This window comes from Vespula vulgaris, chromosome 12, assembly GCF_905475345.1.
Source record: "Vespula vulgaris chromosome 12, iyVesVulg1.1, whole genome shotgun sequence".
NCBI lineage: Eukaryota > Metazoa > Arthropoda > Insecta > Hymenoptera > Vespidae > Vespula > Vespula vulgaris.
In genome coordinates, this window is record NC_066597.1 from 2,280,001 (window position 1) to 2,299,148 (window position 19,148).

Below are 19,148 nucleotides of genomic sequence, written 5' to 3' on the forward strand. Positions count from 1 at the left end.
CTCTTTCTTGTTTTTTTGGTATGGATAGATAAAGGTAGATATACGGATAAACATATACGTAGAAATTATTGGAGAAAAATATGGAGAGTAGTAGTTTTGTTGAAAAGTTCTTTTTCTTTTTTTTCTTTTTTAGTTGTTTCTTTTTTATAGATCGCAAAAGCCTAGTCTAAACAACATTTTGCAATTTGGCAATAACTGTTTAGTCCATGTTCGTGTAAAAAAAAAAAAAGAGAGAGAGGGAAAGGATGAAAGGAAAAAAGGAAGAAAAAGATAGATAGACGGATAGAGAATGAGAGAGAGAGAGAGAGAGAGAGAGAGAATAAACAAAAAACTAAAAGAAAAAAGATACAAACCGGTCATGCCAATATTTTTCGTATTTTCTGGCATCGATATTTCAAGCTTGAGAGTTGTACCTCGGACGAGATTATTTGTGTAATCCCAGCTTGGTGTATACACGTACACACACACATACACACACGTATCGATGACACACAAGGAAGTTTATTTTTAATTTCGATAGAAAAACAAAATCGCCTATTGTTGTTGGTACGTATACTAACCGATTTCTCTAAGGGTTCTCACGCTTATAAATCAGAAACGTTAGCGTTCGGTGTTTCGTGAAACGACCCTATTATGCCACTCGGATAATCTCGTCCTATCTAATTAGGTTTCCACTAGGGCAGGTGTAAAGTATCGCTGACCGTACGATCCCTGGGATCGAGCCATACGCGATTTCTGGGATTTTCCTGGAAAGCCAGATTTAATCTTGATATATATTTATCGTTACACGTTTCTATCCGAACATTTTCCGAAGCAGTTAACTCGGAAAATACATTTTGGCCCCTTTTGTCCTCCGAGAAAAAGCAACTTTGCTTGATCTCTTTCTCCTGACGTTCACGTAAAAAGAGAAAATGTCTGATGGTCGTGATTATCGTTTCGTTAGTGTCTTTCTAAAGTAAAATTAATAAGGTAATTTTTAATGATTCGCAACGTTTATCTCTGTATATATCCGGATCAAAACTTTTGAAGTTCTCTTTAAATATCAATTATTTACAAATCTTTATCTTTTTCTTCCTTTTTTTTATTTTATTTTATTTAATTTTTTTTTAGCCGACGATATCTCTTCTTAGTTAATTTTTCTTTTTTTCCAGCTTACGTCAAACCGTTTTCAAAACATTACGAATTTATGTTTTTCGTGCAAACCGCTATCGAGATATTAGGTTTCAAAGTTGATATGTCACTATGTACAAAGATCGACAGAGCAACCAACACACGTTATATATACATATATGGGGTAACGCTAACGTCACACGTAAGGTATATTTGGCTTTGAAATTTAATATTTCGATATAGTGGTTGGTGCGAAAGACACAACATGGTAACGTTTAAAAAAAAGGAAACATGGATTTAGGCTATGAAAATATTCAAGAAAAAAAGAAAAAGAAAGAAAACTATAATTCTTTCAAAGGACTCTTTAAGAACAAATAATAATCACCATGATCGTTTTGACCCCATACGCGATTCGTCTGTGAAACACTTTGTTTCATTTTTAATATTACTTGTTAGAGAAATAATCATGCGTATAAATTGAAGTCAGACATATTGTATTATAACGATAGGGTACTTTATCTGTATATAAATCTATTAATCAAGTACTTATTGTTAATGAACGATATATTACATAGATATTGTGCGGTTATCAATATAAATATATATACATACAATATATAATATATAATATATATATATATAATATAGTGTTCGCGCGTCTACTAGAGTCTATTAATCGTGAAATTTATATATAGTGACGTGAAATAAGCGAAACTCACATTACTCTCCCAGACTCAGCGTCTCGTATAAGCTAACAAGTTGGCGAAGAACAAGTAGCTAATTAAGTACTTACTGAACAATACCCAGGCTGCGTCCAAACATGGATCGATAAACGCGTCGCCGTGCCGCTTAAACGCGACATCCTTATAACAGATGCGCATAAATTTCTTCTATAGTAGGATAAACATCGCAGTAGGATTCGAGGCACATTGTTCTCAACTATAACTTATTTCTATCTGTAGCCATCTCTTAGTTAAATCTTTCTTCCATATAGTAATTCGAATGAAACGATTTCTTCGTAAAAATGTTGTTTTTATGGGTCGACTTTCTTCTACTTCTTCTTCTTCTTTCTGTCTTCTTTTTTTGTCTTTTTTTATTTCGTGTCTAAAAAAAAAAATTACTCGGAAATAATTGAAATAGTTGATACGTTTGATTTGACGAGTAATTTATCTTTCAAAATAATTAATTAATATTCTTAAGTAATTAGAAAAGTGGAAAAGAGACGGATAGAGATAGGGAGAAAGAGAGAGAGAGAGAGAGAGAGAGAGCGAAAGAGAGAATTTAATTATCTCAACTTTCTTGGGAATAATTTTCATAGAAATTGAACTTTCTTTGAATTTAGATTATATTATTACTGTTGTTATTGTTACTATTATTATTATTATTATTATTATTATCAAGAAATTACAAATGAAAAACTAGAAAGCGCAGACGATAAACTGGACTAGTTCCAAAAGTATCACAAATATAAATAATAATAATATTTGCTCGAAAAATGAGTCGACCCGCATGATCGATATTACTACATATATGAAAGATATATTAATACATATAAAAAAGAAGCAAATAAAACGATAATTTCTCCCGTTAGGAGATCTATGTACCTACATTAATCATTTCGTTAAGATAAATTAGTATAGTTAAATATCGAAGAATGAAAGAAATATCAGACAAAAGAAAACAGGATAACAAAGATCTCATATGTATATAGAATGTTAACATCGTGTTCTATGTATTAGCGATCGATCATCGGTAATTTGTATTTAGATTGACGTACAACGCGGACGTACGTGCACAGCCATAGGATTAGCAGTTTCGCCGGTCAATAGCTTGGACAGGTCGAGGCCTGGCATTTACGTCAGATCGTGCATAACGGTTATGCGTGTCACAGGCGACAACTTGCGGTAACAACGTGAGTCGCGTCTAATCGCGCAGGAATAGAGGAACCGAGCTAGAATCTCCTTCAGTCGTGTACGTGTCCGTTCGAGATTAGGACCGTTCGTAGAGAGGATGTCAAAGGGATCTTGTTTAAATAACAAATCGTGATCTGAAGGAAAACAAGGAAAATATTTTTAAAAATCTATGTACTTTTTTAAATGGATACTTGTATATCGCAGGTCGCTTGTAATCGTAATGTATAGGGTATTTAAAAAATGGAAACTATATTTATTTGTTGTATATATTTATATTAGTTATTACTACAGAAATGCGAATTATTATGAAATGGATATTAATCAGAAGTAATCGATATGATTAGAAGACAACGTTCTCGATTCTTATATTTTTAAAGTTGAACACGGAGAGTAATTATTGATGGATAAATTAGAAAAGAAGAAAGAAAGAAAGAAAGAAAGAAAGAAAAGAATTGGGGAAAGGTTTCGTTAGAGCGTATGTCTACGAAAGTTATTCCATTGTTCCATTGAATAATTCAGAAATGCAAAAAAATTTCGTGTATGGTTTTCATTTGAAAAAATGAAAAAGAAAAAAAGAACGGGAAAAAGAATGACCAAAAAAGAAGAGAAAGATAAAGAACGAAAAGTACGCGTCACTCTTGTGTTCGTTAAACATACGCGGTTCTTGTGGATTTTCAAAAGGAGATAGAGAAATAAAAAGGAAAATCAGAAATAATTAAAATAGAGATCAGTGAGAAATTATACTTATTATAGATAGAAAACTTTTGATCAACCCGATGTTCGTAATCCTAAAGAGAAAAGGGAAGAAAAGAAGGAGAGAAAGGAGAAGAAAATACAAAAAAAGCGAAAAGAAAAGAAAAGAAAAGAAAAGAGAAGAGAAGAGAAGAAAATAAAAAAGGTAGAGAAAGGCAGGTTTAAGTTGGGAAACGTACTTCCGACGTTATCACGTTCTCCAAAAGCCGGAGAGACGTTCTCTCTGACAAATGGATCTCTGGTTTCCTAGCTCGAAGTCGATGTCTTTCGTACGTGACGCCATCGTTCCCGACGGATCGTTGCTAACCGAGATGGATGTTGGACGATTTCGTAGGCGACAATATCCTTCTGCTTCGCTCTCTCGATCCATCCTGAATTTCTCTCTCTCTCTCTCTCTCTCTCTCTCTCTCTATCTCTATCTCTATCTCTCTATCTCTCTATCCGTCCCTCTCTTTCTCTGTAAGATCTATTTCTCTCTTTCTATTCACTTTTGTATGTGTTGGACATTCAAAGTTCACGTACACAGTTCGAAGAGAACATCGAAGGCCTAAAACTCGTGTTTTTCATGGTATTCTCACTTTGCTTCATATTACCAGAGACTAGGAATCACGGTAAGTGCGGCATCGAATGTCCTTGTGCTTGGAGCTCGGCCACGAGAAACCTAAAGGGTTTCAAACCTGGACTAATTTCAAAGTGCAATTCAACCTACACGTGGTCTTGGTTCTGACCTATGAAAGACTCTCTCTCTCTCTCTCTATCTATCTTTCTATCTATCTATCTATATCTCTCTCTCTCTCTCTCGTGTGGTTTTCACTATGACAGCATTGGGTTAAGTCGAGATTGAATTTCTTAACGTGTCTGTAATTTTCTTCATTAAAATATCATCCGTATTAGCGATATTATTCACGTAGAAAGATATCGTTTGTATATCTGTAATAATTGTAACATTCGTATTTGTATATCTACTATATATTCATTACGATCGTATGTAAATCATTGCCAGAATAAAATCGATAGTTTTCGTTTCGGGAGATCACTCTCATCTGTTTTAATGTAGGAGCAAACTTATTCGAAATACGATATATCAGTTACATCCTACACACATTCATGAATATTCATTAGGATCGATCGTACTATGGTATATGTATGGGTTTTTTGATTTAATGGGATATTTAATATTTTTTTTTCTTCTTTTTTTTCCTCTTTTTATGACAATGTACGTACGGAGATTCGCGTTGGGAATGATTAATGAGAGAGAACTCTCGTGAACGCGTTGAACGTACCTGAAAAATATGAAGTTGGTCGGTCTGTCGGTCGGTTTATTTATATTAAAAAAGAAAAAAAAAAGAAACAAAAAGAAAGAAAGAAAAGGAAAGGAAAAGAAAGAAAGAAAAAAAATATGTACTCCACATAATATTTCTCCTCTCAGCAACGAGATATCGAATATCGACGAGAATGTAAAAATTCTTGGCTCTTTCGTTTGATATCATTTCCAATATGAAATCTCATGCGAATTTTTCAAATACCATTCGGCTGCTGCTACGCCGAGTAATATTATGTTTTAAATATTATTTATATTCTTCTTTTGGTTTTGTCCTCCCAGTTTTTCTTTCCTTCCTTCTATTTTTCCTTTTTCAATTTAATTTTAGAGAATAACGGAGAGAACACATCGGAATGTGGGAATGAAAGAATTGAAAATAGAAAACGAAAAGTGATAATAGAAGGAAAAATAAGAAGAAGAAGAAAACAAAAAGAGAATGAAAAAGATCGAAGATCTCATCGAAACGAAGAAAAATGTTGTTTGATCGTAAAAAATAATTAGTTCGTGCCCGACGAATTTGCTACGGATGAATACAAGAAATAGGTCGAACAAATTTGACGTAGAGGCGTCCGTTGATTAGAGAGGATAATGACGGGCAAGCAGGATTACTGCATTAACGCGACAGTCGGATCTTTTAATTAACGTACCGCAGTGTACACAGAGTAGAACATTCAACGTGTAGTATGGTTATAGTACACTTGTATATATACATATATACATATATATATATATATATGTATGTGCATATACGTACGTAGCGTGTGTGTATATTTGTATACAATATGCGCGTGTACTATACATATATAGTTTGTTTTCCAGTTACATTATTTTCGAGTTAGAACTGAAGTCAAGGTATGAACTACTGGTCGCGGTGAATCAAAAAAGGAAAGTAACAAAAAAAAGAAGAAGAAGAAAAAGTGGTAGAGAAAAGAGACAGCAGGTGAATAGAACTTTGCGCAAATCCGCAAAAATTTCGCGAATCGTAAAATCGTAAACGGTAAAATGATTTTTTGTTTCTTCCTTTTTTTTCTTCTCTTTGTGTTTTTCTGCTTTTTTTTTCTTCTTCTTCTTTTTCTTGCTATTTTCTATCCGATTCGTTCCTAAGCAAAGGGATGAAAAAAAAAGAAAAAGAAAAAAGAAAGAAAGAGAAAAAAATAGAAAGGATCGTAAAAAATAAAAGTTCACGAACCGTAACGAGTCCTTTTTTGTTACTTTCTTTTGAAACCACTCTTGATCGAGAATTCTATAGCTTTCATTGCAGTCTGACAAGCGAAACGACGCTTTATGGATAACGGATATTAAGCGTAAATTCAATTTCACATGCAAACCGATCGATCTTCCGTTATTACATGAAGCTCATATATCTTCGAGGTCGTATCAAGCTTTCAGATTGCGACGGATGGTTTTGCTTATGTGTCATAATTGAGATTTTTAAAGAATTAAGAGTTTGCATGTCTCAAGTACAATGATGCGACTTGAAAATGCACTTTTTTTCTTCTTTTTTCTTTTTTATTAAACTTCCTTATTTACAGAATGCAAATACATATATATCTGTATTATGAATTATTAAGAAAAATCGATGCATCTTACTTCAATATATTTCCAATGGAAATATTTGCATACAAAAATGTGGATTTGTACAAAAAAAAAAAAAAAAAAAAAAAAAGAGAGAGAAAAAAGAAACGAAACAATAAGAAAAAAAAAAGATTCGACTATTCGATGCATTTACGAATGAATGTCAAATGTCATAGAAGGAAGAAAAAAGAAAAAAGAAAAAAGAAAAAAAGAAAAAAAAGATTGATTATTTCACCATGATATGTTTTCTATAATGCATAGTTATATATATACATATATACATATATCATTTATTTGATATCGTTACTGATTAGAAACGATAGCCAAACGAGCTCGTATTTGATTTATAATAGGATTAACTCTACAGCATAGAGAATTATCGCACCAAATTCGAAGTTGTATAGTATATATGCCGATTGTGTCTTCTAATCCCATACGTCGATTTGAAATGTAGGTCCTAGCATGTTACGCTTAGCGATCCCAGAGAAAGCTCGCTAATATTTCATGCTGACAAGCAGATGCTGCGAATCGGAACGTCTCGATATATATCGAGAGAGCAATCCGCAAACGATCCGTAGCTTAACTCTAAATCAATCCTCCAAGGACATTCGGAATAGTATCTGAGGATTGCTACGACGACAGAAACGTCTTTGACTCGAACCTTCTCAAGATTTACAATTCTCTATAATAATCTACGATTTTTCTATTTCTATATTTTCTCTCTCTCTCTCTCTCTCTCTTTCTCTTTTGGCTTCGTGAAATATTGCATTTCTTTCGTCGTTTATTTCCATTTACAAAAAATTGAAACAATTCGTCCTTAATATTTTCTTCTCAAAAGAACAATATTACATTTCCTTCATATTTTTCTTCACTTTTTATTATCTTTCGAGCATTCGAATAAACACATAAAATATTAAAAATAAGGACGAGTATCGTCTGACTTGAAAAAAAAAGAAAACAATAAAATAAAATGAAATAAAACGAACAAAAAGAAACAAGGCAAGATTTCTTTAATATATTCTCTCTCTCTCTCTCTCTCTCTCTCTCTCTCTCTGCGTCTCTCTAGAGAAAGATAATACATTTCTTTATAACGTTTTTCATTTTTTCATCCTCATTTACATAATCATATAAAATAACAAATTAAAACGAGCCATTTATCCTATTTGAACTTGGAAGAAAAAAACGAAGGAAAGAAAGATGTCTAAAGAAAAATAATACATACATACATATATATATATATATATATATATATATATATATATACACACACACACGTTTCTTCGCATCTCTTTTCACTTTTTCATCCTTCGAAGATCCAGATGGACGCATAAAAAAAAAAGAAAAAGAAAATAAAAAAAACAAATGGAACAACGAACCAAACGAATAACGCGTTCGACTTGGGCAAAAGTGAAATAAAAAATAGGAAAAGGAATAAAAATAAAACAGAGAAACGAAAATGGCAACCAAAAAAAAAACATAAAAGAGAGAGAGAGAGAGAGAGAGAGAGAGGAGACAGAAACGGAACAAATTAATGGGAGTAACGAAATCGGGGCGGGGATCTATGTATTCGGGCCGATATTTTCGGTATAGACCAGAAATTCGAAATTCAAGCCTGCAGGAGGTTGAAAAGCATTTTAAAGCTGCGCGTGTAACGTGAAACGTTTTGGTCCTGTCACGATAAGAGCAACTGAATTTGCCGAAATGTATATAGACGCGTGGGACATGGACGTATGGAGGAAGACGGGATATACCTACGGATAGTGTACGAGAGAGACAGAGACAGGTACAGACAGAAAGAGAGAGACGGATGGACGGACCGACAAAGAGACAGAGACAGAGACAGAGACAGACAAACAGACAGAGAGCGAGATAGACAGAGACAGAGACAGACAGAGACAAAGAGAGAGAGAGAGAGAGAGAGAAGGAGAGACACACGCAAACAGAGAGAAAGAGAGAGAGAGAGAGAGAGAGAGGGATGCTGGGCCAATGGACCGAACCGGCAGATTATCGGATTAGTCGGCATATCCATGCGCAACGCGGACAAGCCGGTTGCGTGAATAGCACGCGAGCTATCATTCACTCGTACACCATCCTCTTCCTCTCTCCCTTCATCCTTCCCTCCGACCACCCTCGTCCTCTCATCCAAAACTCTCTCCCTTCCTCCTTCCCACCCACTCACTGTTCGCCTCCCACCACTTTCAGACTCGACTCGCACGCTTTAACGTACAGACCGCGTGTATCCGAACAGGATTTTCCGAAATTAAGGCGGGGAATTGCATGTCACTAAAGTCGTACGCTCGATTGTCCGCCCTCGGTCTCTCTCTCTCTCTCTCTCTCTCTCTCTCTCTTTCTTTCTCTTTTTCTCTTTCTCTTTCTGTCTCTCGCGACTATTCAAATCGGAAGTATTACTCGGAAAATAAAATCGGTCAGGTGAATTCTTGTACGTTCAGATAGTTACGTTTAATCCGATTAGATTTGTTTCTATTTGTTCCGTTTAAGCTCGGAGATATTTATTATTGTATTTATTATTTTATCATATATATGTATATATTTATTATCGTCTATTTCACATTCTTTTACTTTTTATGTTAGATGTACCTGTATGTATCATATCTTTCATATTACAATTTTATAAAAGTTATCCAAGTTTTAGTTTCTTCCTTTTTTCTTTCTTCTTGTTTAATCGGCTCCGTTATATACACGTATGTACAATAACTTAGGAATAATATTATTATATGAATTTAATCAAAATTTGTTTCATTGCGTTATTTTAAGAAAGAGAAATATTTATGTATTTACTTAGATTTCTTTCTTCCTTTTCTTTTTTTTTTCTGAAAAAAAATCTTTCTGTATCTTTTATCTCTGACAAATTTATATAGATAAAAAGAAAAGAAAAACAAGAAAAAGGGAGAAGGATAGAGATTATATGTCATGAATCGGAATTTCGCGGACGAGTTTACTTTCGACTTCAAATAACTATGAAATAACGGGCTATGCAGTCGAAACGCAAACAAGTCGATAAAAACAGAGTGTATCGATAAAATATCCACACACACACACACACACTCATTTATACATATATACATATTGAGAATATTCACTCTATCCGTTTCGTTATGGTTCTTCTTAGTTCGTACGATCCTTTCGACCACTACTCGATAAGAATTTTATCGATAATAGCCTATCGATATAAAACTACTTCCTGCTCTCGCTTTTAATAGCTTCCTGTTTGTATGCCGACTCGATACTCGTATTTTATTCGAAATTCTCCCTCTCTGTCCCTTCACCCTCTCTCTCTCTCTCTCTTATTGCTTTAAAAGTAGTTATATAGTCGGCAAAGTAAAACAAGCGCTAGAGATCGGCATAAGAATAGAATGGAATACAAATTCGTTCGTCGATTTTCAAACGGCAATTGAAACCAAAAGAAAAACTAAGGAAATTCTCTCCAAATATTTTTCCTTTCAATGTATTTTTCTCTTTTTCTTTATCTATCCTTCTCTTTCCATTTTTCTTTCTATTTCGTTTTAACATGGAAGAATACCTCGATCCTCTTCCGTCCTCGAACCACCCTCTCCTCCCCCTAACTCCCCATTCATTCTGGATTTGTATTTCGAATAGAACAATTTTTCTGATAATAATCGTTCGAAAAATATTGTACGCGTTCCTCTCTTTCAAATTTTTCTAGCTTCATTTTTGTTTTTTTTTTTTTCCTTTTTTTTCTGTCATTACGTACCACGTATAGAGTGTAACTCAGATTGTAATATTACACATATATTTTTTATTTTTTATTTTTTGTCGAAATCGTTACGTCAGTCGAATCATTTTCTGTTTTTTTTTCTTTTTTCTTTTTTTTTAATATACACATATGTGTGTATGTGTGTTTGTATAAAAAATCGATCGAATCATTTTTCGAATAAATATTGTTCAGGTTTGGCTATAAAATATTTTTCATGCTGAAAGAATAGTTTGTCCGATATATGTATGCGTAACGATCTAAGTTAGGTCCAAGTTACACACACACACATATGATACGCGTTATACAAATACCTATATATATATATATATATATATGGATAACTTGAAGGGAAATTCACATATAGGGGTGAAAGAAACGAGCAGTCGCGAGGACGTCCGGAAAAATTTTGCTCGTAAAAAGAGTCGCGTGTAAGAATAATGTCACGAAAAATCCAGGAAAACGAGTAAGATGACGTGAGAGGGTGTGAGCTAGACAGCGAGAAAGAGAAAGAGATAGTTAGAAAAGGAGAAAGAAATGGAGAAAGAGAAATGGTGGGGACGAGGACGAGAACTGTGACGGGGATGAGGATGGTGATGGGGATGGGGATAGGGATAGGGATGGGGATATAGGGGTAGAACTGGGATGGTGTTTGCCAGGAGAAAAATAAATGTCGTGCTGACGTCTGGTCGCGCGTGGTGTTGTCGTAAAAAGGCTGCAGTAGTCACTGTCAACGCGACCGGATTGGACAGACGTCTTTGCAAAGACGACCACCCTCTCAAATCACAAGTTTTACTTTTTTCCCTTTTTTTTTTGTTTCTTTTCTCTTTTTTTCGATCCACGTACAAGAATTCATATTTAAAATGAGAAAAAAAAATAAATGACGATTTTTCGTACAATTTTAATATCACGAGAGATTACATCCGTTAGTTTCACTGTTTCGATTGTTTAAGAGAATAATAAAAAATATATATATATTATAAATCAGGGATTAAATATTTTTATTTCAATTTCCGATATGAAGATATAAGAGGATTTTAATAAAAATTATTGTTGAAAGAAATACAAGTTAGTCTTTTTTTCTCTTTTTCTTTCTTTTTCTGTTCGATACGATCAAAAGTTATCGTCAAATAACTTCGAAAAATTTGCTTTTGTCATTCGAGTAATAATAGTCTTTATTCGTCGCGAAATAATCACTTTACGTCGAAGACACGTGAAACGATGGATCGAAGAAGGGTGGTAGAACAGTTGCGAGATGCAATGAGGTTATGGGAGGGGTTATGGAGTTTGAAGGGTTCGGAATAAACGTGCTCGCGTGGATAGCTTGAATTCATCTACTTCGCCAAGTATTATGGAAAATCGGATCAAGATTATCGTAATGGACTTTTCGAGAGGCGACCATCGTTTAATCAGGTTATTCATCGGAATCTATCTTCTCATTCTCTCTCTCTCTCTCTCTCTTGCTCTTTCTAGTTTCTCTCTCAACTAAAATCTCGTGCGATCGTATAAGCGGATGGAATTGTATATATCGAACAATGTCGAAGAACGTTAACGAGATACGGATCTTCAGCTTATTTAGGTTCGATGGTACGATGAGAATTTCTCTCCTCGGTGCTTTTGAAAATCAACCGTGGTTTCCATCACCATTGTCGATTTAAGCGTTTCGACTCTCGTAGAATATTTCAATCCAGAGAGTATTTTCCCCTAGGACTTTAACCATTCGTCTTTTCTTATCTGGCTTTTTCTCTTTTTTCTTTTCTCTTTTCTTTTCTTTTCTTTTCTTTTCTTTTTTTTCCTTTTTTCCCTTCTTTCTCTTTTTCCAAATCGCACAAGAAATCGTCGTTAAGTAAAAGAAAGTTAAAAGAAAAAAAAAGAAAGAAAGAAAGAAAAGAGAAAAATACAGAAATAATTTCACGTCTTTTTTACGAATATCATCTTTGAAACATCGTCGTAAAATTTACGATCATTAGATTCGATATTTTTTTTTTTTTCTTATATATACATATATATATATATCACACATCGAAATTAAAATGTAGCTAAGTGATTAACGTTACGGTTGAATAGTTATACCTTATTAAATAATAATACGTCTACGTGGAAATACGTCGGTGTACTGTTCTATCGTACTTTTCTCTCTTTCAATTATCTAAATGAAAACTCTTCATATTGTTGTCGTAATGTGATATGAAAAAAAAAAAGAAATGAAGAAGGAAAAAAGAAAAGAAATAAATACAACAAGAAAAAGAGAGAGAAAAATAGGAAATTTATTAGAAATAATTGATCGTTTCCGAACCGCGTTTCCGTTTCTAGAATTTTAAAGAATTTTAATGTCACTTCCATGAAATGGAATGGAACGGAATGGAATGGATATGTGATAGAAGTAGAGAGAGAGAGAGAGAGAGAGAGAGAGAGATAGAGAGAGAACGATATGAGATAGGTCGTGCAAACGACATTGACGGTGTCGAGAAAAGGAAGGAGAGAAGCGTAGGTGAATGACAGTAGCTAGGTTGATGCCGAAGAGGAGAAGCAATGACGAGGTAAAATCGCGAACGAGAGAAGAGAGAGAGAGAGAGAGAGAGAGAGAGAGAGAGAGAGAGAGAAGAGAGAAGGGACATGATGACGAGCCGGCCTCGCATGAGATCCACTTATTCAATCAGTGGCATTCAGTTTGATATAAACGCGACCCGTCGTAGTCGTTGTCGTCGTCGGTCTACTCGCATAATCGAACATACTCATCAACATCGTCTAGTCTTGATTTTACTTCAACCATCGACCAATCAGCAACATCCATATCTCTCTCTCTCTCTCTATATATATATATATATCTTTAGGTATATATATATATACTCTAAAATAGTTGATGAAGAAAGAAAAAATTATATATATATATATATATATAAAGAAGCACGAGGATTAATTAGGACTGTAGTTGATTCGATGAAATTGCATCAAATTTATTCTGAAATTGTTGGGATTTTTTATCCTCTACTTTTCCATTTTTTCCTTTCTTTTCTTTTTTTTTCTTTTTTTAAATCTCTTTTCTTTTCGTTACGGGAATAACTCGACGAAGAGGAAGAGAAAAGATACAACGGAGGGAAAAATAAAGAAAAATAGTTGATGAAGTTTCATATAGCACAATTTTTCACTGGCTACGTTTATTAACGAAGAGTAATAATCGTCCTAGTCGTCCTTCTTTTCCTTTCTGTTTTTTTTTTACCTTTTCTTTTTTTATTTTTTTTCAACGTCAGCGACTTTTACGACGATCCAACGATCAACGGTGACCTTAAAGTTTTCGTTAGTATTGTTTAAGAATTTGCAAAAAACGTACCAATCGAGAGAGAGTTCGTATGTTGGTATTTATACTTTTGTTTATTAAATTAAACAAGAAAAAAAAATATATATATAAAAAATCGTTAACGTTGAAACGTCGCTTTCTTTTTCTTTTTTCTCTTTCCGCTTTCTTTTTATTCTTTTCACTAGCTACGACGCCACTCTACCCGTCTAGTTCTTTCAAAACGTACTATGTAATTTTCGATGTACCAGACTTCTGCACACATGTAGACACACATACGTACACATACACGTAGATAGATAGATAGATAGACAGCAGACTTATATATATATACACACACACATATATCTTTCTCTCTCTCTCTCTCTATATATATAGATAGATATATAGGAATAGAATACGGAAGGGAAAACGAAACGAGGAGGGTGCATTGCGATGCGCGTGAAAAGAGAAACGAAAATAGGGAGAAAATGGTGGAAGGGGGAAAAAAGTTTGCCAGGAGGCAACACGTTTGTGTTCGCTTCTCGAATCGTATCCTACAATTTTATTTTATTTTCTACTTTCTTTTTTTCCCCTCTCTCTCTCTCTCTCTCTCTCTCTCTCTCTTCTCTTTTTTCTTTTTTTTTTCTTTTTCTTTTCTCTCTCTCTCTCTCTTTCTCTCTCTCTCTTTTTTTTAATCATTATTATTTCATACGTGTGCACCACGAAAACTATGAGAATTACAAGAGAGTTTTCGTAAGTCGGTGTATTAACTAATGCCAAAATTCGGACGGTTCGAATTTTTTTACAAGCCCCTTTTTTATATTCGCGAACTCTTTAACGCGATATTTAATTCATTCTTTTATAACCAGCACCGATTTTCAAAATTACCTGTACTGTTTTTATATCTCCTTTTTTCTTTTTCGTTTTTTCTTTTTTTTCTCCTTTTGTTTCGTATTCCGCGCAGAGTAAATTGAATTCAATTAATTTTATATATGCATGCTTTATTATTATTATTATTATTATTATTATTATTATTGTTGTTATTATTATTGCTTTTATTATTATTCTGTTTTTTTTTTGTTTATTCGACGGGAATGGATTTGTTCTTTTCCTTTTTTTTTTTTTTTAATAAAAAATGAAACGATTCGTTAAGATTCAATGTTTCATTGATTTCGACGCTTTTCTCTTCGTTAATGTTTTTTATTATAAAGTAAAATAAGAAGCATTGTGTGTGTATGTGTGTGTTGACGAAATAGGATTGTAAAGAAAAATACATAGGAAACTTTAATTCACAATGAAATAATTTTAATTGAAAATCTGTGTAATTATTTACAAGAGGAAAGAAGTCTTTCTGTCCAATGAAAAATGATTTGATATCTACGAAACTAAAGGTCGAGAGTTATTCAGCTTTTATACGTTTGTTTATTCAATTATTTATTTATTTATTTGCTTACTCCTTTATCTTTCATTCTCCCCTTTATCGTAGCAATCTAAAGGGAAGAATAAAAAATCTTGATCTCATTCTTCATCGAAACATTTTCTTATTAAATCCTTATCGTAGCTTTCTCTCCTTTTTTTTTTTTTTAAATCTACTTGTTCTTGTTACGAATTAGAAGCAGACGATTCGCGTGTCTGCTTATCGTCCATTTCTTCGTTAAAATTTTTTTTTTCTCTTGCTGCTATTTTTTCTTTTCTTTTTTTATGGAAACGTAGAGAGAACATGGTAGGTGAATGTTATGGTTATTTCAATGGGGTTGTGCAGGTTGGTTGGTGAGCGGGTGGAAGAAGGAGGGGAGGGATGAACAGAGTCAAGGCAAGCCGCGAATGTATTAGATGAAACGAAGCAACTATACTCGGACTGGTGATATGGACCGAGTCAGCATCGGTTTACAGACCCAGCAATATTCGTAATTGCGTGTGCTCTTTCTCTTTCCCTTTGAGATATCCAAGCCAAGGGTATTTTCGTAATTATTTTCATTTAGTACGCAACGTATGTATATACATCTATACGCGTATTTATACCCTTATACAAATGCACATAGATGTATGAATGTACGACGTAGGATATATACGTATGTATGCACGTGTGTATGCGTGTATGAGTAAACGTATACGAATCTCGCGTTTTGAAAAGAGCTCAACAGGGAGGCAACACGAACGTAGTAGACTTTGTCGAAATCACAAGGGTGCAAAACCTTCGGAGTCTTTTCTCAACTTTCCATGTCGAGCCATTGAATATGTGTGTGTGTGTGTGTGTGTGTGTATGCATACATTGAAAAGCATGCGTGCTATCGTATTAACGAAGAGAGTTTAGGCAGTAGGTTTAAATGAATGAGAGTTCTTTTCTTTTTGTTTGGTTTTGTTTTTTTTTTCTTTTTCTTTCTTTTCGTAAGTTTTACCTACTGATTTTTATAAAGGATTGCATTTAACGCGTTAATGAGTAACACGAATTTAATGACGTTGGAAAGTATGAAAAAAAGGAATAAATTATTATTTCAAGGAAAAAAAGAAGAAGGAAAGAAGATAAAAGCATCTCAATCGCTATTGAAGATAATGCTTTTTCTTGAAACGCACGATTTTAATACAATGTCGTTAGTTTACGTATTTAAGTTAATTTAATTAAATCCTTAAAGTAGATATTCGTGTTTCGGAGTGTAAGTAAGTAAGTAAGTAAATAACTAAGTACGTATTCAACGGATGGGCTAGCATTTAAGATGCAACCGAATTTACGCCGCTCTCGTACGGTTAATGTGCAATAATTGCATTTCTAAATGCAATTCACACGTGGAAATTGTTCCTTCGAATGCAATAACAGGGTAACTCAACGACACTCCAACTGGTAATTTCGTATAGTTATAAAAGTATGATAAACGGTTTTTGAAATAATCTTTTTCCATAGCGATTAAATCTGGTTCGTTCGATTGGTACGTACGTACCAATATATATACATAAGTATACGTGTGTATCCTCTCTCTCTCCCTTTATATCCATACATACATATATATATATATATATATATATATATATATATCCCTCTCTCTATATATATATACATATACATATACATGCATATGAAATACTATTTCACCGTTTAGAATTTTTAAATGCTGTTTGCGTTCTCTCACCGTAACCGTAGCTGAGCTGTTTCGAAAAATAAACGTTTCCGGGAAACGGTCTGGATAATCGGTGCCGTCCGTCCGTGCGAAATCGAATCGATCGGTGATGGTAGCGGTAATGGCGATGGCGGTGGTAGTGGTACTACCGATAATGGCGATGGTCGTGCATCCGCGGATTGAAACGTACGAAAATACAGTCGTAATCACGCGAATTTCGATGGTAGTTGGCGAGCAAATAATTGGCAGGTAGAGCTCCGAGTTAGTTCATTGGGATTGTTTCCGGGTCTCTGAATACTTTACCGACCGGAGCCACACACTAGCTGGATTTCTAACCGCGTCGGCTTTCACGTTTTCGATTTGTGAATGTTCCGAACACCGAGAAAAGCTGTCTCGTCGAGATCTACCTGGAACAACTATGAAAAGAGTCCTCTTGAATGATGCTACAATACCGTCCGATAGTGTCCTTCGTTATTTTTTAGCGTCCTTCTCACTTTTCCCTCGCGTTCTATTTATATCATCGTTTCTATTCGTCTTATAAAAAATTTATTCAAAGGATATAATATCTCTAAATCTAGAGATAATAATAATACATTTGTCGATCGAATCAACAAAAATTATTTATCGACGAGATCGAGTTTCGATCGATTTGAAAAAACGTCGACGTCGCGTTAGAGATTAACTTGAAAATTCCGATAAAAGTACTTTGTTATTTCGTTCGAAGAAAGTCCCTACCGATATACCAAATTCCCTCTCTCTCTCTTACGAATTTGTTAAATCTTGCAGAACTTGGGAAACGGTATAGAGGATAAAAGGGTCTTGTGCCAGGATCTCTCTCTCTCTCTCTCTCTCTCTCTCTCTCTCTCTCTCTCTCTCTCTATCTCTCTCTGGATATTTCTGTTTACGTGGGCCGAATGCAATTCCATGGGAGTCGATAAAATCGCGACGTGCATTGCTACGTGTTTCACCCTCGTTCTCTCTTCAAACCCTCTTCTTCGTCGTCTCTCTCCTCCTCCTCCTCCTCTTTCTCCTTCTCTTTAACATCGCCTACTGCAGAGAGTAAATCGTCTTCGAAGCCTCTTCCTTCCAGCCGTTTTCGTTCCGTCGTTCCAAAACGACGAATTAAGAAGTTTTGGCAACGAGACATCCTGCGGTAATTCGGGATTCGATCAAGCACCCTCCAACCCCTTCTTCCGTTTTCCCCCAACTCCTCAACTCCCCTCCATCTCCTTTTCTTCGAGCCCATATCCCACCCCTTTTTCTACTCCTTCATCCTCTTTCCTCGATGAATCTTGCTTGACTGATGAAAATTCTCGACTTGGCATAACTTCGAGCAGTATTCGCCCTAGTAGACCCGAGATTACCGGAAAGTCGAAACGTTAAGGAAAGTCGCTGACACGAAGAAAATATTCGATGCAGAACGAGTCTCTTTCTATTTCTCTCTCTTTTTTTTTCTCTTTCTTTTCTCTTTTTCTTCTTTTCTCCTTTTTTTCTTCCTTTTTTCTCCCCCCTTTTATATCCGTCGTAAGGCGAAGCAAATGCGCGCGAGCGAGGCGAAATGGGTTTCGCGATAAAGATAGACGACATTTTTTTTCCTTCCTTCCTTTCTTTCTTTCTTTCTTTCTTTCTTTTAACAAGATCGAGATTATTTATCTCGTTTTACTTTGATCCGATCCGTTATTGTAAATATATTGAGTAAATATGACGAATTCGATATATCGTACAAACTTTGCTTCCTCGAAGTTGTTACTCGATATTTGTTTTAAAACGTTTCGATTGGTGATTCTTTGACGGCTGATCGAATAAAGGTTTTTCTTGGAACAAATCGTTACGTTGACAGAACTATCATTCGATTCTCTTTAATAAATATCGCAACATGCGCATTAAACGTTCAATAATCTCTAACAGGTCGTTCGATTGGATAATAGGAAATCGTATCATCGATATATACTCTTTATAGATTCTAATCGATCTAAATATTTTTCTTCTAACTTACGTAATTATCGTATGGTTTAGATCGAACAGATTACCTTATATATTAACCATGTTACGTGTCCCACGGTTTCAAAAAGTAAAAAAAAAAAAAGAAGAAGAAAAAGGAGAACAAACAAAAAAGAACAAAAAACGAAAGGAAAGAAAAATATTACCCAACATCCAACCGACTCGATCAACGACAAGGGAAATATTTTTAAAACGACGGAAATATTTTTAATTCGACGTGGTTAAAGAAGTTGTATCGGAGAAAATAAAAAGGAAAAAATGAAATAATCCAAAACAAAACGGAATAGAATAGAATAAAATAAAACTCCATGAATCCGATCAAACTCAACAACAGGAAACTATTTTCAAGAAA

General features: G+C 34.4%; 1 protein-coding gene across 9 annotated transcripts in view; it reads left to right on the forward strand.

Moving 5' to 3' along the window:
- LOC127067997 (uncharacterized) overlaps window positions 1-19,148 on the forward strand; it is a 69,939-nt gene that overhangs the window by 25,083 nt on the left and 25,708 nt on the right. The window lies entirely within an intron of this gene.